Source organism: Zophobas morio, unplaced genomic scaffold, assembly GCF_036711695.1.
Source record: "Zophobas morio isolate AGI-343-1 ecotype UQ-CSIRO unplaced genomic scaffold, CSIRO_AGI_Zmor_V1 ptg000018l, whole genome shotgun sequence".
Lineage (NCBI taxonomy): Eukaryota > Metazoa > Arthropoda > Insecta > Coleoptera > Tenebrionidae > Zophobas > Zophobas morio.
Window position 1 is genome coordinate 6,084,770 of NW_026972123.1, and position 22,651 is coordinate 6,107,420.

A 22,651-nucleotide genomic window follows, 5' to 3' on the forward strand; every position below is an offset into this window, starting at 1 on the left:
AAATGGCACTACATGATATTCCTATATACATACAAAATTTGGCAACAATTGGTCTAATAGGTTCGGATATTATCTGTCTAAGAAAATCCGGAGAGACGACAGACAGACGGACGGAAACGGCAGATCTAGTAATTATTTTCGACTGTGTATTTTTTCTTGTTCTTGTCGCTTCATTTAGGATTCAGCACGACGTTAGCGAAAATCAATTAAGGAGAGCGACGGAGCGATCGGCAAGCGAGACGAGGTGCGTTTGAGTGAAGCGTACTGTTAACTTTCGGTACGTCGGAATGACATTTAATTAAGCGTTCGCAGCTGATGGAAATAGTTTAAATAAAATGAATAAACGCAAAAACCCGGCGTCCTTTCATCGGTAAAATTGATGTCACGAGGATCCTCCGCGCCTAATCTGATTTGTTGCACTAATGAGCGACCGTCTTCTTCTAATGGCGAAAAGTCGACGCGGGTCGCACCTGGAGGCCGGCGGTGTTAAATTCCCTCGGTTTCTAATTAAGACTTTGAATAAAAAATCGCTCTATTAATCAGGAGTAACTACAAAGTGTTGTGATGTACGATGAAATTTATAAAGCGGGTTAGTAATGGCCGGTGCTTTGGGACTTGACGGTAGATAAATCCATCTAGCGATGGAAGTATGGTATTCGTGATTTGTAAGTGTCAAAAGTGAGGTCGTACGGAGGTGTTAATGACCATCGGCCGGCCAGACTTGCACTGTTTGTTTCACTTATTGCCCATCAATCAGTGGGAGATGATTAGGGCTATCGAATCGCTTAATTAGGTGGGAATGTGAGAGGAGTACCGGCGATGGAAGAGGGCCGGGGAGATAGCTTCATTAAAAACGCTGAAAGTCGAAAAAGTTGGAAGGTGATTGTGTATCACGCAAAAATTTGGAGTGTTTTGAATGTCAAGCTGAGCAGTTTTAAGTCTTTCGAAGAAAATGTACACAGTACTTGCCATGGGTACTTGACAGTTTGGAAGATTATTTTTCCAGTTCTTTTCCGAATTTTTAGTAGTAATTATGTAATTACATAGTGATTGTTTAAATAAAAATAACGATACTGTTTAGGGGTTTTCAGGGATCAGGACAGGTCAGGTCAGGTTTAAACAACTTCTCAAAATCCAATCAAATCCAAAAATAAATTTCACCCTATTACAAGCAAAACACAATTTATCACAGTAAGTTTGCTTTTATACAGTAAAAGTTAAAAAAATAAAAAAAAATCATTTCGAAAAACTGGCCTAATTATTTAACCAGATTTTTTTTTACATTTTTTCTTCTCATACTTCTAATATGTCGATGTGTCCCATAAAAAGGTAAGAAATCGCAGCAACCATCAACTTTAAATAAGAAAATACTTAACAAAAAAAGAACGGGAACAAAAAGTAGAATAAGATGTACGCATTAGTAAAATACGGGATGTCTATTTGAAAAACTGAAATATCTATATCTGCAAATTGTAATAATGAAAATTTTTGATGAACACTCTGTGGTACAATTGCAATTTTCAGTCATTTTTTCATCCCACAACAAAGTTCGTACTTTTCTTTACTTTCCCATAAAATATTGTAACATAGAATTCAAAAATAACCGCGATTCTTTTATGAACATTTCCCTTTCAAGAAAATTGGAATAAAAAAAAGTTGTGCTACTCTTAAAAACGGTATACTTAGAAATAATTTTAAAGTATAGTCCTTAAAGAACCGCACACCCTGTAAACATAAATAGAAGTGAAAAAAACACTATTGGCCTCCCTTATTCTTTCACACAAAGATAGGTGCTCCAGAAATTTTTTCGCATTCCTAAAAACCGATACTAGGATCCTACAAGGTTCTTTAGGATCCTTAAAAAACAGAAGGAAACTCCCGGATTTTTACATTCTTAGAGAAAAAGATGCTAAGCCCCCCGAGATTCATTCGCATTCTTAGAGAAAAAGGCAATAAAGCCCCCCTAGATTTTTTCACATCAATAAAAAAGGGGCTCCCAAGAATCTTTCGCATTCTTAGAGAAACAGACACTAAGAGCCCCCGAGATTCTTCCCTGCACTTAAAGAAAAAGACCCTAGAGACTCCCGAGATTTGTTTGGATTCTTAGAAAAAAAGACACTAAGGGTTCTCTTGCTTCTTTCAAAGAAAAAGACACTAAAGGTGTTCCCGAGAATCTTTCGCATTCTTAGAGAAAACGACACTAAGATTCTTGCCCACTCTTAAAGAAAAAGACCCTAAAAGCTCCAGAGATTTTTTCACATTCTTAGATAAAAAGACACTAAGGGCTCCCTTGCTTCGTTCAGATCTATAAAAAAGAGACACAACAAACTGCCGAGAATCTTTCGTATTCTAAGAGAAAAAGACAATAAGGGAGCCAGAGATTCTTTTTCATTCTTAAGGAAAAAATATACTAGGGGCTCTCGAGATTTTTTCGCATTTTTAGAGGAAAAGACACTAAAGCCCTCCTAGATTATTTCTCATTCTTAGAGAAAACGACACTAAGACTCTTGCCCACTCTTTAGAGAAAAATGCACTAAGGGACCCAAAGAATCTTACCCACTCTTAAAGAAAAAGACGCTAAAAGCTCCCGAAATGTTTTCATATCCTTAGATAAAAAGACACTAAGGGCTTCCTTGCTTCATTCAGATCCATAAAAAAGAGATACAAGGAGCTCCCGAGAATCTTTCACATTCTTAGAGAAAAAGACAATAAGGGCCACAGAGATTCTTTTTCTTTCTTAAAGAAAAAAAAACACGCTAGAGGCTCTCGAGATTTTTTTGCATTCTTAGGGGAAAAGACACTAAAGCCCTCCTAGATTCTTTCACATTCTTAGAGAAAAAGACATTAGGGGTCCCCTTGATTCTTTCACAACAATAAAAAGAGAGGTACAAGCGGCCCGCGACAATCTATCGCTTTCTTAGAGAAAAAGACACTAAGGGTCCCAGAGATACATTCCTACTCTTAAAGAAAAGGAGACTAGAAGCTCTGAGATTTATTTGCATTCTTAGAGAAAAAGACGCTAAGGGCTCTCTTGCTTCTTTCACATTCTTAGAGAAAAAGACACTAAAGGCCCTCGAAATTCGTTCCTACTTTTAAAGAAAAAGACACTAGAGGTTCCAGAGATTTATTTGCATTCTTAGAGAAAAAGACACTAAAGGCCAGAGTTCCTTTTTTAATCTTAAAGAAAAAAAACGCTATTGGCTCTCGAAATTTTTTCGCATTCTTAAAGAAAAAGACACTAAGGCCTCCCGAGATACTTTCGCATTCTTAGAGAAAAAGACACTAAGGGCTCCAGAGATTCTTTCCTATTCTTAAAGAAAAAGACAATAAATGCTCCCGAGATTTGTTTGTATTCTTAGAAAAAGAGACACTCAGGGTTCTCCTGCTTCTTTCACATTTATAAAAAAAGAGATACAAGGTGTTCCCGAGAATGTCTCGTATTTTTAGAGAAAAAGACACTAAGGGCCCCCGAGCTTCTTTCCCGCTCTTAAAGAAAAAGACAATAGAGACTCCCGAGGTTTGTTTGTATTCTTAGAGAAAAAGACACTAAGGGCTCTCTTGCTTCTTTCACATTTATAAGAAAGAGACACAGGGGGTTCTCGAGAATCTTTCGCATTCTTAGAAGAAAAGACACTGAAACCCTCCTCGATTCTTTCACATTCTTAGAAAAAATGACACTAAAGGCCCTCGAAATTCTTTCCTACTCTTAAAGAAAAAGACATTAGAGGCTCTCGAGATTTATTTGCATTCTTAGAGAAAAAGACACTAAGGGCGACAGAGTTTCTTTTTCAATCTTAAAGAAAAAAAAACGCTAGTGGCTCTCGAGAATATTTCGCATTCTTAGAGAAAAAGACATTAAGGGATCCCGAGATTCTTTCGCATCCTTAGAGAAAATGACACTTAGGGCTCCTGAGATTCTTTCCTATTCTTAAAGAAAAAGACAATAGATGCTCCGGAGATTTGTTTGCATTCTTAGAGAAACAGACACTCAGGATTCTGTTGCCTCTTTCACATTTATAAAAAAAGAGATACAAGGTGTTTCCGAGAATGTCTCGTATTCTTAGGGAAAAAGACACTAAGGGCCCTCGAGATTCTTTCCTACTCTTAAAGAAAAAGACAATAGAGACTCCCGAGGTTTGTTTGCATTCTTAGAAAAAAAGACACTAAGGGCTCTCTTGCTTCTTTCACATTTATAAGAAATAGACGCAGGGGGTTCTCGAGAATCTTTCGCATTCTTAGAGAAAAGACTCTAAAGCCCTCGATTCTTTCACATTCTTAAAGAAAAAGACACTAAAGACCCTCGAAATTCGTTCCTACTTTTAAAGAAAAAGACACTAGAGGCTCCCGAGATTTATTTGCATTCTTAGAGAAAAAGACACTAAGGGCCATAGAGTTTCTTTTTCATTCTTAAAGAAAAAAAACGCTAGAGGTTCTCGAGATTTTTTCACATTCTTAGAGAAAAGACACTAAGACCTCCCGAGATTCTTTCGCATCCTTTGAGTAAAAGACACTTAGGGCTCCTGAGATTCTTTCCTATTCTTAAAGAAAAAGACAATAGATGCTCCGGAGATTTGTTTGCATTCTTAGAGAAAGAGACACTCAGGATTCTCTTGCTTCTTTCACATTTATATAAAAAGAGATACAAGGTGTTCCCGAGAATGTCTCGTATTCTTAGGAAAAAAGACACTAAGGGCCCCCGAGATTCTTTCCTACCCTTAAAGTAAAAGACAATAGACTCCCGAGGTTTGTTTGCATTCTTAGAGAAAAAGACACTAAGGGCTCTCTTGCTTCTTTCACATTTATAAGAAATAGACGCAGGGGGTTCTCGAGAATCTTTCGCATTCTTAGAGAAAAGACTCTAAAGCCCTCCTCGATTCTTTCACATTCTTAAAGAAAAAGACATTTGGGGTCTCCTTGATTCTTATACATATATAAAGAAAAAATATACAAGGGGTTCCCGAGAATCTTTCGTATTCTTAGAGAGAAAGACACTAAAGACCCCAGAGATTCTTTCTCACTCTTAAAGAAAAAGACGCTAGGGCTCCGAGATTCTTCCGCATCCATAACTAAAACACCTTAGAGGCCACCAATATACAATAATAATGATTTTTTTTTTCAGAAAATCTTGATGTCTAAATGAAAAATTGAACACGGACTCATAAACTGCAAGTGCAGGAATGTAAAATTTAAAGAACATTCGATAAAATAAACGGATACATTTTGATTAACAATTTATGATAGCTTTAAAACATTTGCAAGAATTCAAAGCATTTTGAGTTCCAAAGTTACTTACTTACTTACGTACTTTATTGACGGAAAAACATCCTTAAACAACACAAAGAAAAAATAATAAAATCATATGAGAATGTTACAATATTTTTAAAATAAGATTTGCCTTAACTAAGTTTGAAATTCAGGAAATGTATCTGTATAAAAATCAATTCTGCTATAAATAGAATTACAAGTAGATAATATATTATTAAGTGGTGAAAACAACAAATAATTCGTAAAATTGAATTTAATGTAGAAGAAGGGAGCTTGTCTAACATTGAACTGAGGAACATAGAAGTTAATAGAATTAAGAATGTCAGAATCGCAGATATTGTTTAAAAGTTTATACATAAAACAAATTTTGTGAAAATCACGACGTACACTTAATAAAGACAAAGCCAAATAAGATTTACTAAGACTAGTGGAATGAGAGACCTTAAGTGGTAATTTGAACAATATAGATTTCACAAACTTATTTTGAATGCGTTCAATGCTATTCTTATGTATCTGATATATATGATCTCACAGTATGCACCCATATTCCAAAACTGAACGGACCAATGATGAATATAATACTAGAGAAGTACGAATATCATTAAAATCATGACAGTATCTCTTTATACACCCTAATACTTTATTAGCTTTTGAAACAATATATTCGCAATGCAGGACAAACAATAATTTGCTGTCTAAAATGATACCAAGGTCTTTTACAGAAGAAACAACTTTTAAAGAATTATTGTCAATAGCATAACCCGGAATTGATGTCAGAATTTTACGACTATAACATATTACTTGACATTTGCTATAATTTAATTTCATTAAGTTATCCTTACACCACAATGAGAGAGAATCTAAGTCGCTTTGCAGTAAAAACATATCGTTACTATCCCTAATAGTTTTAAAAAATTTTAAATCATCAGCGAACAGGCTAAAATTACAGTTAAGTAAATTAGACACATCATTTATATAAATGGAAAAGAACAAAGGCCCGAGAATTGACCCTTGTGGGACCCCAGAGGTAAAATTTGCGAAGACGAGAAGCAATTTTTGAATTTCACAATCTGGGATCGATTATCAAGCTAACTAGTAAACCATAGAAGTAGATGACCAGAGACACCATAAGCGCCAAGTTTGTTTATTAATATTTTATGAGAATTTTGTCAAAGGCCTTGCTGAGGTCAGTATACACAGTGTGAACTTCCGCACTCTCAGAAAATGACTTAATAACAATATCAGTAAAACTTAACAAATTAGTTATAGTTGACCTTTTACGAAAAAAACCATGCTGATTCAAATAGATTATATTTTTAAAAGCATAAAAAATATGAGTATATACTATCGATTCCAATATCTTACAAGGTGTTGATAGGATGGAAACAGGCCTATAATTTTCAATGGAAGACTTACTACCTGCTTTATGTATAGGTACAACATGAGTCACCTTCCATAATGAGAGAAACTTACCAGATTGTAATGATAAATTGAACAACAATTGCAGCGGTAATGCCAAAGACTTACCACAGTTCTTATAAAATTTTGGAGGAACGAAATCAGGACCAGCTCCCTTGTTAGAGTCAATCATATCTAACGCACTGTTAACATCTGTCAAGTGAATGCTGATTTTATCAATATTAACCACTGAATCAAAAACAGCTTTTAAATTAGGATTAATAACGTCACAATATAATATACAGAGCCAAAGTAATTACTAAAACATTGACAAATATCAGTATCATTATAAAAAATTTCATTGCCCAATCTCATTGGCAGTGGCATTTGACAGTTAGATTTTGTGCGGATAAATTTCCAAAAGTTAGTGGGATTTAACAACAAATCACTCTGAATATTAGAGATATGTTCACTATACGCATTCTAAATCATAACTTTACATAAATTTCTCAAATTTACAAATTTCACATAGTCTGTGTTAGTACTAAGGTAGTTCTTTTAAATTGCTTGTGAGCAATTTTCTTTGCCTTTATAAGATTTATAATATCATGACTAAACCACTTGGGATACGATAACAAGTTAAACTGTAAAATGCTGTTACATAATTTAGATTTTTCTCTGGATGTCTGGGGTAAAAAACCAAGGCGGATTCATAAACCATAAGTACAGGAGTATGCTTTTTAATAAAAATTTAAACAGTATTTACTATTAAAAACTTTGAGGTGAAGTCGTCAACACGATATGAAATTTCACAACAATCGGTCCGGCAATTTCGGAGATTAATCACTGAAACGGTAGATTAATTTCCAAATCTTTGCGTAAAAGTTTGTGGGTGGTTCCAACAGAAAAATTAATTTGCTGATGTAATTGACGAATTGACGTTTTTGGTGTTTCTTCCATTATTTCTTCAGCATGAGCAACAACTTCAGAGATTTGGGCGCTCTACTCCCTACTTTTCGCAAAAGCTACCAGTTTCTGCGAAGAGTTTTATCGTTCGGTCCACGGTTTTTTTAAATTGCATGTACTTAGTCAGTATAGCAATATTAATTTGAGAATTCAACTTGAAATTCGTTAGTTGAGTTGTTCAGGAAATTAGGCAACATTTTCCACCGATAAATTCCTTAATACGTAATGTTAAAAAAGTGTTGTCCCCTTTTCTCTCTTCAGCGAAAGAAATAAAGCAGTACCTTATTCTGCGTTGTGGTAACCAACAACGATTCTTAAATAACGCAAGCTTAATCTTTGCGTCGCAAAAACAAAGTGACGACAATCACGACAACATGACGGGGAACTTATTTCATAAGTGGGTCGAAACTCAATTGTTGCCATTTTTAGAAGACCGAACGTATTGTTCTCGATAATGCTCCATATCGCTCAGTTAGAGAAAAGATGAATGAAAATTATGGTTACGAAAAAAGCATTAGATACGTTTTTGATAGCGGGATTCTAAACAGAACACCAACGGTTAAAGAAATTCGTGGTCTGTTACCTAAACAATATATAGTTACGTACTCGCCGCTACCAACACCCCATCGCCGGCCCCGCCCCATCGTCCCATTTTCCGCGAACATAATCAAAGCCGGAACCTGCCCAGCGTCGAGCATCGCAAAGGCGCAATTACCGGTTGCATAAAAACCTCCCGCTTCGAGATTAATTAAAGCCCGAGAGCGTAGATAATATTTTCGTAATTATAAAAGTTGGAGCTAGGTTTTCGGGGCGGAAGAAATTAAAAAATGCCGCTTTTTAAGTAAAAACACTGACAAGTTAATCAAGACGGCGATGAGTCAGCAGCAGTACCAAACATGCGTTCCGAATCTGCGCTAATGACCGGTTTGGATCGACATGACTCGCACGTTTTTCGGTAATTTGTTTTCGAAATATGGGCGAGGGAAAAAACGCGGAAAAAAAATTCGGCCGAATTTGTACACCGAGAGAAAAGCGCGTTTGGAACAACCTGGCTCTTTTACTAAAAAAAAAATTTCATAATAATTGTTACTAGAGTTTACTTTACGAGAGACGAGCAACTAATTAAATTCACTTTTTTACTGTCGGATTTTTCTGTGTGTAGCGGCGCTATTTTGCGTATTCGGTGGTGGTTATTTTTTCAGTGGGAACTCATCTCCTTTAACCTAATTAATCATTGTTGGGTCCGCATACATGCGTCTCTCCTCCGCGAATAAAACAGATAAAGTGAAGTTCGTTCCACTTCGCAGGCTCCCAGTAATTGAATTAAATCGTTTACTTAGCTTTAACCTTTTGTTGTTGTGCAACGAAATGCATTAGCTTCAAAACCGAATAAGTGGTATCGAATGCAAGGCGGCGTGAACACGGATGGATATTTTTGTGGCTGAAAATACCAACTAGTGTGTTTAATTTAGTGGATTAAGCAAAAATGAGCTTTGTTTGACGTTTGGATGGGGTTTACGCGAGGCGCAGACGAGACTTATTAGTTTATTACAGTTGTTTGACGAAACTAGATTTAATTAAAATAGATTCGTGATGAAGAACTAAGTTTCTCGAGATTATATTTTACGTTTGTTTTAGTACTGCCTTGATGTTTCACGAGCCCTAAATCGATATAACGAAAACTGGAGTGTATGCAAGTTTATTTTCACGCTACAACCCTGTATATCGTGATTTACTGGTTGCCTAGTTAAATGTAGCTTTTTTTCCACAAACTATCATCATCCATTTTATTAATCTTGGTTGTAATTTGTAATACTATATTTGTTAAAAATGTGTAACAAAAACTAAAAAACTATAAATCACAATTTTTTTTTTAAATACTTCAAATATAAAATAAAATGTGTTATGTAATGATGGTTACAGTTTCGTTTGTCATTTAGAAACTCACTCTAACGACAAACGTTAATAAAAAACTAAATTACGGACCCAACACATACTAATTTAACAAAAATATAGTTCGTTTGCTGCTCACAAAGAGAGTTGACATTTTTTTAACTACCTAACGTGGTCCTTCAAAGAAGAAAGAAACCCCCACAGCTGGTCAGGTAGATAATCCCATCTTAGCAAAGCATCATCTCTCCTAAAATTAAGTTCCCAGCTGGTAAAAAAGGTAATTCTTGTATCGGAACCGAAACACGGTTAGAACATTTTTTTGGAGTTCATCAAAGTAGCACACTAATGCTGTTGTTATTCCCGTAATTAAGCTTTGCGGGAAGTGATATGTTTGGTTTATTGTCACATCCGGTTTGTTTGGCTAAAGATGAATTGAAAAAGGGTTCGAAGATGAAATGAAGTAAATAAATAAATAAATACAAACAATTATATCTCAGAAAAATTCATAACACTAAATTTTTAAACAACGAAAAACTATTCTATCAACATTTAACTAATTCAAGCAAAACTCAATTATCCGGTGAACTTCCAAGTTCACAAGATGTAACAACATTTTGGTCAAAACTTTGGTCTCAAGAATTTGAATTTAACCAATCTGCCAAATGGATTCCTCATATATCCCATAAACTATCCACAGTTACACCAATGAATGATCATCAGATAACACTTGCCGAATTAATAAATACCATCATAAGACACACAACTGGAAATCACCAGGACCAGACAAAATCCATAATTTTTGGATAAAAAAATAAAATTGTGTACATATTCATTTACTACATCACTTAAATCAGTTCCTTCTTGACCCATCCTCCTTTACAACATTCTTATGTCATGGTGTAACATACCTAAAACCTAAAGATAACGACACAAAAAATCCATCAAAATACAGACCTATCACATGTTTACCGACAATCTATAAAATATTAACCTCATGCATTACACAAAAAATCTATCAACACTGTTTTAACTCTGACATCATTAATGAAGAACAGAAAGGATGTATTAAAGGATCCTTTGGTTGCAAAGAGCAATTAATCATAGATTCCATCATCTGTGAACAAACTAGAAAAGAAAACCGAAACATATATACTGCTTTTATTGATTAAAAGAAAGCTTACGATTCTGTCCCTCATTCCTGGCTATGCAAAATTATGGAATTATACAAAATTGATACTAAAATCTGCACTTTTCTCAAATGTTCCATGGAATTTTGGAAGACCACCCTTCAAATAACCTTAAATGAACAAACAATTCAGTCAGATCCAATAAAGATCCGAAGAGGAATTTTTCAAGGCGAATCTCTTAGCCCGTTATGGTTCTGCTTAGCAATAAATCCCCTCTCCGATATCCTGAACGGCTGCAATTATGGGTTGAATATAAGAATTAACAAACAAAGAGAAAACAGAATAAGTCACTTGCTGTATATAGATGACATAAAAATATATACAAGTACACAAAATCAGTTAACAAACCTATTAAATCTGACTGAACAGTTTTCCGGTGATATTGGTATGTGTTTTGGTATTGAGAAATGTAAGACCCAAGCAATCAGAAAAGGCGTCCAACACCAAATTCCACATATAACCCAGAATAACGAAATAATCGAAGCCCAAGAACGAAATGATACATACAAATATCTGGGTTTCTGTCAATCCTCCCACATCAATCATACCAAAACGAAAACACAGTTGAAAGATCAATACCTAGCGAAATTAAAATTAATATTGAAGACACAGTTAAATGGAAAAAAAATAATGAAAGCAGTAAATACATTCTGCGTTCCACTGCTAACATATTCTTTTGGAGTCATTAAATGGTCCAAAACTGATTTAAATTTAAACATCGCAACAAGGAAAATCTTCACACAGTATAGAAGGCATCATCCAAAATCGTCCATTGAAAGATTCTCATTACCAAGACAGAATGGAGGAAGGGGTTTCCAGAACCTAGAAAACTTATATCAGAGACAAATCTCAGATCTGAAGAAGTATTTCTTGAAACGAGCAGAAAGAAATGAAATGTTTCGCACCATCACAAGGGCAGATTTGAACCACACACCCTTAAATCTGCCGAACACCGAAGAAATCCACATCCCGCACACAATAGACACAATAATAAATGGGCTAAAACAAAAACAACTACATGGAAAATTCTACAAAGACTTAGAAGAAACTCATGTCAATAAGAAGATGTCATTGATTTGGTTAAAAAAATCAAGTTTGTATGCCGAAACAGAAGGATTTGTGTTTGCTATTCAAGACCAAGTAATCAATACCAAGAATTACAGAAAATACATCATCAAAGATCCGAATATAAGAAACGACTGCTGTCGCCTCTGCAAAGCAAAACCTGAAACGATCCAGCACATAATCTCCTCCTACAGTATCCTGGCACAAACGGACTGCAAAGTTAGACACGACAACGCAGCCAAAATCATTCACAAAGAATTAGCAACACTTATGAACTTAATCGATGATACACCCTATTACACTTACATTCCATCTCCGATCCTTGAAAATAACAAATACAAATTATACTGGGGTCGCACAATACTTACAGACTTAATATTACAGCTAACAGACCAGACATCATACTTATCAAAAAACACACGAACGAAGCCATTCTCATTGACATTGCTATTCCTAACACAAACAACATTATTCAAACATACCACACCAAGATTTCAAAATATCTACAATTATCGGTAGAAATGAAATCCATGTTGAATCTTAAAAAAATTTCAATTCTACCGTTAAGTATCTCTAATGTAGGTGTAGTCCCAAATAGCTTAGTTGAGAATTTAAAGTCTTTGCATTTGAATGATTCAATAATTGTCAAAATTCAAAAAACTGTTTTGTTAGGAACATGTCATATTGTTCGTAAGTTTCTCGAACAGTCTGATCATGTCAGTCAGATTAGATTAGTAGGTCAGAGTAGTGTAAGTCACATTCCAAGTGATGCGCGGATAAATGATCGGTAGTTACGCTAGACTTTTGGGGATGGGGTGAGATTAGAGAATAATAGCAGACTAATTTGTATGCTGTAATTCTAGAATCTCGAAAGTTGTTTTGTTAATCTAATCAATGCATATCATTACTTGGTCTTAGTACCCGTAATGATAGAAGTCTTGCCTGAATGCCGGTCATTTCCGGGTCAGTGGTGGGTCTTAAAAATAAATAAAACAAGATTGATCTTCAGATAATATCTCTTCTTTTACTATAAATTTAAAGATTTGATTATAGATACGTTTTTCTAAAACTTTAGATAACGTTGAAAGAATACTTATTGGTCTTACGTCTTCAGGAGAATTTACCTCATCGGTTTTGAGAATAGGATGAATTAAAGCCACTTTCCATAATTCTGGAAAGTATCCAGTCTCTAGACACCAATTAATAATGTAATTGGCTGAACTACATATATTAGGACAACATAATCTAATCATGTAAGCAGAGATAACACCAATACCCATAGCATTCGATTTCAAGCTATTTATGATTTGAAACACATCCTCCTCAGTGGCCAATGAAAATTTAAAGTTACTATTTGTTATTAGTTATTAGCAGCTTCAACACACTTTTGGGGACGAGTGAATATTGACAAAAAATATTCATTTATTTCATCAGCACTGAATGTAGATAGATCACATCCTTTAATTTTTTTTGAATATTTAACTTTTTTAGAGCAACCCATAGTCTTTTTTTATTTGAAGTATTACTTTCATAATCTAAGTACGCTTTTTTCCCGTTTCAGTGTGCAGCAACAGTAGAATTTCTTAGCTGTTTATAAAATAGCCAGTGCTGTGCAGATTTTGTTTGCTTATGCAAACTTAATGCTCGATTTCTTTGTTTCATCAATTCTTTAATAGAAGGGGTGAGACAAGGTGCATAGGGCTTTGAAATGAAAGAGGTTTTGAACGGAGCTTGATAGTCAAATAATTTTAACACACTTGTGTTAAGGTACCTGATTTTGTCTTCAACACTGAAGATGTAATAAATGTTATCCAAAGATTTTTTATTTAAGTTTAACATAAATTTATCATGCAAGAAGATTTAAAGTCTCTGTATGTAGTATATTTAGGAGTCATTTTAGGAATATTTGTCTAATATCCAAAAGGCTAGACGATTCTTGGAAGAAAATAGAGGGTGGGTGGGCGGGGCTAGTACCTGCTAAGATAAGATTGATTTTGGCAAAAATGAGATCCGTCTAAAAAAATAGAGGGTGGGTGGGCGGGGTTAGTACCTTCTAAAATAAGATCAATCTTGGCAGATGACATATCCTCTAAGAAAAGAGAGGGTGGGTGGGCGGGGCTAGTACCTGCTAAGATAAGATTGATTTTGGCAAAAATGAGATCCCTCCAAGAAAATAGAGGGTGGGTGGGTGGGGTTACTATATATATATTTGAGTATTACAGGGCCATTTGGCCCATAACTTAATACAATTTAGCAAATAATTAAATTCACAATTCTTCTCCAGCTATCCCTATCCTCCGCTTTTCTCCTCCACTGAGTGATTCCAGCCTTCCTTAAATCCGCGTCCACTTCCTTTATCCATCTCGTCCCCCATATTCGGCTCTCTAACAGCTTGAATGGACTTCGGTTTTTACCCATCCTAGCTACATGCCCCAACCATCTTGCTCGCTGCCCTCTTACTATTCTAACTACATCAGGCTCATTATACAAATTGTATAACTCCGCGTTTGTGCTCCTCTGCCATATTCCTTCCAACTTTCTTCCTCCAAAAATTTTTCGGAGCACTTTTCGCTTTTCCACACGCCTATCATTTGTTCCTCCTCAACTCCCATCACCCATACCTCACTCCCGTAAGTAACTGTCGGTCTTATTACTGTCTTATATATTCTGACTTTCGTGGCTTTCGAAATATTAGTACTCGCTAGGGTGCTGTTTAGCGAGTGTAGGCAGCTATTTACCTCGGATAACCTAATTGCTATCTCTTCACTCATACCCGGCAACTTCGTAAACACCGCGCCCAAATAACAAAACCTGTCTACCTCTTCGAATTGTACGATTCCGCCGTCACAAGTTTCCACTTTAAAGTCTGATTGTGCATAATCTTCATCATCCCATTTCATATATTTTGATTTCTTCTGATTTATTTCTAACCCTACTTTCCTCGTTTCTCTTTCTAGCTTTCTTACTACTTCCCTTAACTCCTTCTCTGTTCTTGTCACTATTGCTGTTCTGTTCACTCCACTATCCCTTACCACCCTTTCTAAAACTATATTGAATAGCACTGGCGATAGTGGGTTTCCTTGTCTCAAACCCTCTTTCACATGACATTCTCTGGACTCATTTCCCCCCACCTTTACTTTACTTTTCGTGTTGGTTAGTGTCATTCGTACTAATCTAATTAGTTTGTTCTCTACCCCTATCGCTTTCATTGACTGGTATACCTGCTCTCTATTTACTTTATCGTATGCCTGCTTAAAATCCACAAACATTACATGTGTCTTCAGTTTGTTGTCGTAGCTTTCAGCCTGGATTTCGCGTAGCGCGAAAATTTGGTCTATTACGGATCTACCACATTGGTATTCTCCTATAGTACTCTCGATCTGTGCTACTATTCAATTTTTTATACACGTCGCTAATATTTTGTAGATCACACTTAACAACAATATGCCTCTATAGTTTTCATATTCTGACTTTGATCCCTTTTTATGTATTGGGATTATAATTCCCTTTGACCATTCGCTTATCATTTCCTCTTTGTCCCATACTACTGCTACCAGCTGATATATTTCTTCATAAATTACTCTTCCGCCATATTTAATGAGCTCTGCCAAAATCATATCTTCCCCACTGCTCTTATTATTTTTTAACCTCCGTATAACTTCCATTACCTCCCTTCTTTGTAGTTCTTTTCCTTCCACTTCCCCATATTCTTCTTCCCTCTCCACCACCGTAACTCTGTCGTGGTCACCATTAAGTAACTTCTCAAAATAATTCGACTACCCTTCCATTAAATTTTGTTCATCCCCAATCCAATGTCCTTCACTATCTTCGCCAAATATCGTGTGCTGTTTTCGTGTGCCCCTTACATTTTTCACCGCCTGGTAAAAGTTCCATAATTCTTTGTTTTTATACCTGTCTTCTAAATTACGCAAGCGTCGCTCTTCATAAATTCTCTTTTTGGTTCTGCATAACATCTTACACTTTTTCCTTTGCTGTTTATATTTCTCCACTACCTCCGTACTATATGCGTTTCCCAATGTCAATAAACGTAGGTGCGCTCTTTTTTGCATTCCTTGTCAAACCAAGTCGCTTTCTTTACCAGTCCTTCTTGTGGGATTTGTCTTTCTGCTTCTTTAATCGCTTCCTTAATGCTTTGCCATCTAGTTTCTACTGCTCTTCCATTTGCTCCCATTGTTCTTGGCAGCTGTTCTTCCAAATTTCACCCTATACTTCCTATTTTCCTCGTCGTTTTGTACCCAACTTGACATGTTGTATCGTCGTTGTTTAAATGTTACTTTTTTGGCACTATATGGTATGTTCTATATCATTTTAATACCCACCAAATAGTGGTCTGAGTTTGTATCCGGCCCTCTGTATGTTCTTACATTTGTAATGTATCTCTCGTTCCTACTATCCATTAAAACATGGTCAACTTGATTTACTATTCTACCATCTGGACTTTTCCAAGTACCTTTATAAATTTTTTTACGCTGAAAAAAGTACTTTTCACCTTCATGTCTCTACTTCTTGCAAATGAAATTAATAACTTCCCATTTTCATTACTCACTTGGTGCTTGCTAAAATTACCTATTGTCGATTTGTACATTGGCTCTTTACCAATCTGCGCATTCGCGTCCCCTAAGACTACTTTCGCATCATATTTTGGGATCCGTTCATATTTCATCTCTAGTTGGCTATAAAATTCCTCCTTTTTCCCATCTGCATGACCTCCGTTGGCGCATGAATATTTATAAAACTAATTTTTTGATATTTACCCCTCATTCTGTCTTGAGCCTTACATGGACTAGGAAACCTGTGCCTAGCCTTCTATTGCCACCTCCACTACAGAACAAAATATAATTCCCTATTTGCTTTACTTCACAACTCTTTAGTTTAGTTTCCTGTAGCGCCAAGATATCCAGCTCACGCATATTGACCTGATTGGCTAGATTCTCTACTGCCCCTTCCTCATACTGGGGTTACTACCTTCTAAAATAAGATCGATCTTGGCAGATGACATATCCTCTAAGAAAAGAGAGGGTGGGTGGGCGGGGCTAGTACCTGCTAAGATGAAAGTGATATTGCCAAATAGCATACCCTCGAAAAAAAAATAAAGGGTGGGTGAGCGGGGCCAATACTTTCCAAGAAAGACTGATTTTGACAAATAATATATATACTCCCCACTCTTTATTTTCTTAGAAGGTATCTCTTTTTGCCAAAATCACTCTTATCTTAGCAGGTAGTAGCCCCGCCCACCCACCCTTTCTTTTCTTACAGGGTATGTCATTTGCCAAAATTACTTTTATCTTAGCAGGTACTAGCCCCGCCCACCCGCCCTCTCTTCTCTTAGAGGTTATCTCATTTGCCAAAATCAGTCTTATCTTAGCAACTAATAACCCCGCCCACCCACCCTCTTTTCTTTTAGAGGATTTCAGGATAAGACTTATTTTGGCAAATGAGATACCCTATAAGAAAAGAGAGGGTGAGTGGGGCTAGTACCCGCTAAGATAAGATTGATTTTGGCAAAAATGAGATCCTTCCAAGAAAATAGAGGGTGGGTGGGCGGGGTTACTACCTTCTAAAATAAGATCGATCTTGGCAGATGACATACCCTCTAAGGAAAGAGAGAATGGGTGGGCAGGGCTAGTACCTGCTAGGATCAGAGTGATATTGCCAAATGGCATACCTTGGAAAAAACATAAAGGGTGGGTGAGCGGGGCTAATACTTTCCAAGATAAGACTGATTTTGACAAATGATATATATACTCTCCACTCTTTATTTTCTTAGAAGGTATCTCATTGCCAAAATCAGTCTTATCTTAGCAGCTAGTAACCCCGCCCACCCACCCTTTCTTTTCTTAGAGGGTATGTCATTTGCCAAAATCACTCTTATCTTAGCAGGTACTAGCCCCCCCCACCCGCCCTCTCTTCTCTTAGGGGATATCTTATATGCCAAAATCAGTCTTATCTTAGCAGCTAATTACCCCGCCCACTCGCCCTCTCTTTTCTTAGAGGATTTCAATATATATCAAATGATATATATACTCTCCACTCTTTATTTTCTTAGAAGGTATCTCATTGCCAAAATCAGTCTTATCTTAGCAGCTAGTAACCCCGCCCACCCACCCTTTCTTTTCTTAGAGGGTATGTCATTTGCCAAAATCACTCTTATCTTAGCAGGTACTAGCCCCCCCCACCCGCCCTCTCTTCTCTTAGGGGATATCTTATATGCCAAAATCAGTCTTATCTTAGCAGCTAATTACCCCGCCCACTCGCCCTCTCTTTTCTTAGAGGATTTCAGGATAAAACTGATTTTACCAAATGAGAAACCCTCTAAGACAAGAGAGGGTGGGCGGAGGTAGTACCTGCTAAGACAAGATTGATGTTGGCAGAAATGAGATCCCTCTAAGCAAATAGCGGGTGGGTGGGCGGAGTTACTACCTTCTAAAATAAGATCGATCTTGGCAGATGACATATCCTCTAAGAAAAGAGAGGGTGGGTGGGCGGGTCTAGTACCTGCTAAGATCAGAGTGGTATTGCCAAATGGCATACCCTCGAAAAAAAAATAAAGGGTGGGTGAGCGGGGCCAATACTTTCCAAGATAAGACTGATTTTGACAAATGATATATATATATATACTCTCCACTCTTTTTTTTCTTAGAAGATATCTCATTGCCAAAATCAGTCTTATCTTAGCAGATAGTAGCCCCGCCCACCCACCCTTTCTTTTGTTAGAGGGTATGTCATTTGCCTAAGTCACTCTTATCTTAGCAGGTACTAGCCCCGCCCACCCGCCCTCTCTTCTCTTAGAAGATATCTTATATGCCAAAATCACTCTTATCTTAGCAGCTACTAACCCCCCACCCACCCTGTCTTTTCTTAGACGATTTTAGGATAAGACTGATTTTGGCAAATGAGATATCCTCTAAGAGAAGAGAGGGCGGGTGGGCGTAGCAAACGACATATTCCTTAAGAAAAAGAGATCGAGAGGCTGAGGCTAGTACCTACTAAGATAAGACCTTGTTTTTAACTTGTAATTTACTAGTTTTAGCACTACTGCTCACTGGCAATATTTCAAAGGCATCATGCAGCTTTGGCATGTCAGAGATTAAACGGACGCCATACACATTATATAGCAGCGTCATCAATGGAAAATATTTGTGGAAGATATAAATTCAAAATAAGACATCTGGATCTACGACAGATAATGGTTGAAACTTCGTAAAGTAAGTTAAGTAAGTTACGAAAACTGCTATATGCCTAGTTTATTAATGGTATTATGGGACTGATGACTGATGTATGTATTTATAGCATATTTGAAGAAAATTCTACACCCAGTTCCTCCGAAGATTCAAATGACTAGATGATAGTCAAGGAAGGCTATGACTTTGTTAACATTGTGTGCCGCCTTTCAAAGTTTTGTGGAAACGATTACACTAATATCGGAATTCCGGCGCCAACGCTTCATCAGATTCTGTCGGATGTCCATAATTTTTCCGTTTTTACTGATTACTGGTGCGTTTTCCCACACTTTGTGCATTAAATGACTTATCTTGTTTTCATTTCCTGTCTTCCCCTTTGTTCGAACTTTAAGTGTCGCAAAAACACTTTTTATCAAAACTTCAGGTCATTGTGGAACAATCTCAGGTAATGAACACAGAAGAATGAGTACGGTCAGTGTTACAAAAGAGTTTTTTAGGTTAGGATGGGTTATTCTTTGGAGCAAAACACGTTCATCATCATGTTCTCTTATCGTCATGGGGTGTTAAATGAAGATGGGGACTGGGTGTACTCTGTGGATGAGTGTAAAGACGAGTATCTGGTGAAATATCCTGTTGTCGTCAAGGAAGAATCTTTGAAGAGGCACAATTCGCCGAATTGTGGCCAGATTTAACGACATTGGTAGCGTCGCTAAGGGAAAACCGACGAGGAGACCTTAAGTTAGTAAAAACGTTGTTGAGGATTTAAGGACGAGAGTGGAACAATTTCTGAAGGAATCTTTGTCAAAACTCTTTTTACAGTCCGCTGACGATCTTTATATAGTAGGATTGGGGTGAAAATCTAGTGAGTTTGTTGGTATTCGATGCAGAAGAATAAAAATTCCCTGAACTTTTTTCGTTAGGTTATGTTTTATTAAATTAAAGATTAAAAAATATGCCAGAAATATAAACATTGTTGCCGATACTTTCAGTTTTCAGTAGAAATGACCAAGTTAACGGTATCCATTTCTTCGAAAGCATAAAACTTTACGCTATTTAAAACAGTTATTCGGCTTTTTGTAAGTGTTTATTTCATATGTAAGGAACAAACACTAAAATTTCACTTAAACATTGTTTTTATATGAATGGGGTTCTACATACGACTATTGTCGCATCCCACATTTAGCATCTCATCTTTAATTCTCAATCATCAATTCGTTCTGCTCGCCCACTCTTCTTAGAAATGGAAATTTCGACCTTTGTGAACGGCCTATTTCCATATCTTCCAACTTCTTTTTTCAATTTTCTAAGATTACTAAAAAAGTTAGTAAAAGACAAAAATGAAAATGCTTAAAATTTGGTGCAAAGTAACAACGTGAATAATCTAACTAAAATTATATTTGTTTTGTAGGTAAAAGAGGGGAATCGGTAATACACTACGTAATAGTACACGGATTAGCAGAAGAAGAGGTAGAAACTTTAAAGATAGGAGAAAGAGTGGACTCCGATCACATGCCACTAGAAGTAAAAGTGAGGGGCATAAGTAGAGGGAGCGGATGCTTAAGGAATGAAGTAGGAAAAGAGAAGAAGATATGGGTATGAAATGAAAAAGGAATTGAGCATTATAAAAAAAATGTTGGAAGTGGAATTTAAAGAAACTGAAAAGAAAATGGAAGAATTAAAACGAGAAATTGAAAAAGCAGCCATAAGAAAAGAAATTGTAACGAGAAATTTAGAAAAGAGAAGCAGATGGTGGGATAGCAGATGCAGAAATTTAAAAACAGAAGCAAGGAAATGTTTACGAAGGTGGAAAAAGGGGAAAGGTATAAAAGAAGAATACTGGCAAGCAAAAAATAATTATAGAAAACGATGCAAAAAAAAGAAAGAAGAGATACACCAAAAAGAAGAAAAAAAAATTAAAGCCATAAGAACTGAGCAAGAGGCATGGCAGTATATAAATAAATAACGGAAGAACAAAATCACGATTAGTGAAAACATACCTATAATACAGTGGAAGAAACATTTTATGGAACTGTTGAATGGAAAGGAAGAGAGAATGGTAGTGCAAGATAGTAAAACCGGGATTGGTGGTAGAGAAAGGGAGGCTGAGATTCGAGTAGAGGAAGTAGGAAAACAAGTAGGAAGACTGAAAAGAGGAAAAGCACCGGGGAGGGATGGGTTGGTAAACAAAGTGTGGATATTTGGGACGGATGGGATGATTGAAAGATTGAGCGAGTTAATGAATGATGTGTGGACGGGTAAAGGTTTTCCCAGGGAATGGAGAGTAGGGCAAATATGCCCAATTCATAAAAAGGGTAATAAAGAAAAAGTAGAGAATTATCGGGGAATAACTCTCCTAAATACGGCATATAAACTGTACGCAATGGTGTTAAATGAAAAGTTGGTGACAGAGATGAACGAAAAGAGTATATTACCGGAAAGTCAAGCGGGATTTAGAAGAGGTAGAGGGGCTATGGACAATGTATATATCCTGCATCATGTAATAGAAAAAGAGTTGCTAAAGGAAGGAGGTCGGGTATATGCACTGTTTGTAGACCTAAAAGCCGCGTTTGATACGGTGGACAGAGAGTGTTTGTGGGAATGCATGGAGAGAAGAGGACTGAGTGAAAAGTTAATTGTAGCAGCAAGAGAGATTTATAGAGAGACAGTGACTAGTGTGAGAGTGGGAGGAATAGAAAGTGAAATGTTTTGGACGACGAAAGGATTGAGACAGGGATGCCCACTAAGTCCCAGTCTGTTTGGTTGTTACATAAGCGATATCGAGGAAATGTTTAGAGGAGTACAAGTATTGGCGAAGCATGAATGTGGAATGAATGAGATGAAAAAAAATCTGCAAAGATACTTTAAAAGAAAGAAACTGGAGGTAAATGTAGAAAAAACAAAAATGATGGTGTTCAGAAAAAAAGGGAGAAAAGGGGAGGAAAATGTGTGGCTTTGGGAAGATCGAATCATAGACACAGTAAAGGAGTTTAAATATTTAGGATTTAAGTTTACAACAACTAACACGGTAAAAGCACACATAAGAGAAAGAAGGGTCAAAGCAATGTAGATAATGGGAATGGTGTGGAGTATAGGTGAGAGAATATTTGGACATGACGTAAGAAGAAGGATGAAAATGTTTGGTAGTTTAGTTAGGAGTGTATTAATGTATGGAGTGGAGATATGGGGATGGAAGGAATATGCAGAGATGGAAGCAGTACAAGAAAAATATTTGAGGTGGATGTTAGGACTACGGAAGGAGACACCAGGCTATATAGTAAGAGAAGAATGTAAGCGAGAGAAATCAAGAGTAAACACTGGGAAAAGAGCTGTAAAGTATGATGAAAGGTTGAAAGAAAGAGAGGAATATAGGATATTGTATGAATGTTGGAAGGAAAAAAAAAGGAAGCAGGGAAAGAACATCACAAGGGTAGACAAGGATATTATGAAAGACTAGGATACGCAGGGATGGAAATAGAAAGAAAAAGAGAAATGGGGGTGAGTATGAGAGAAGAGTTGTGTATGCGTGACAGAGACATAGATAAACAAGAGAGAAGAGCGAGTGTAAGTAAATCTAGGCACAGTGCAGACTATAGAAAGATAATAACCGAAACAATACCAAAGTACCTAGACAGAGAAAAGAAAGAAAAATAATTGCGAGATTTAGGTGTGGAAATG

At 36.5% G+C, this 22,651-nt stretch overlaps 1 protein-coding gene across 3 annotated transcripts in view; it reads right to left on the bottom strand.

Moving 5' to 3' along the window:
- The window catches only part of LOC135131081 (uncharacterized), a 782,641-nt gene that overhangs the window by 130,944 nt on the left and 629,046 nt on the right, over positions 1 to 22,651 (bottom strand). The window lies entirely within an intron of this gene.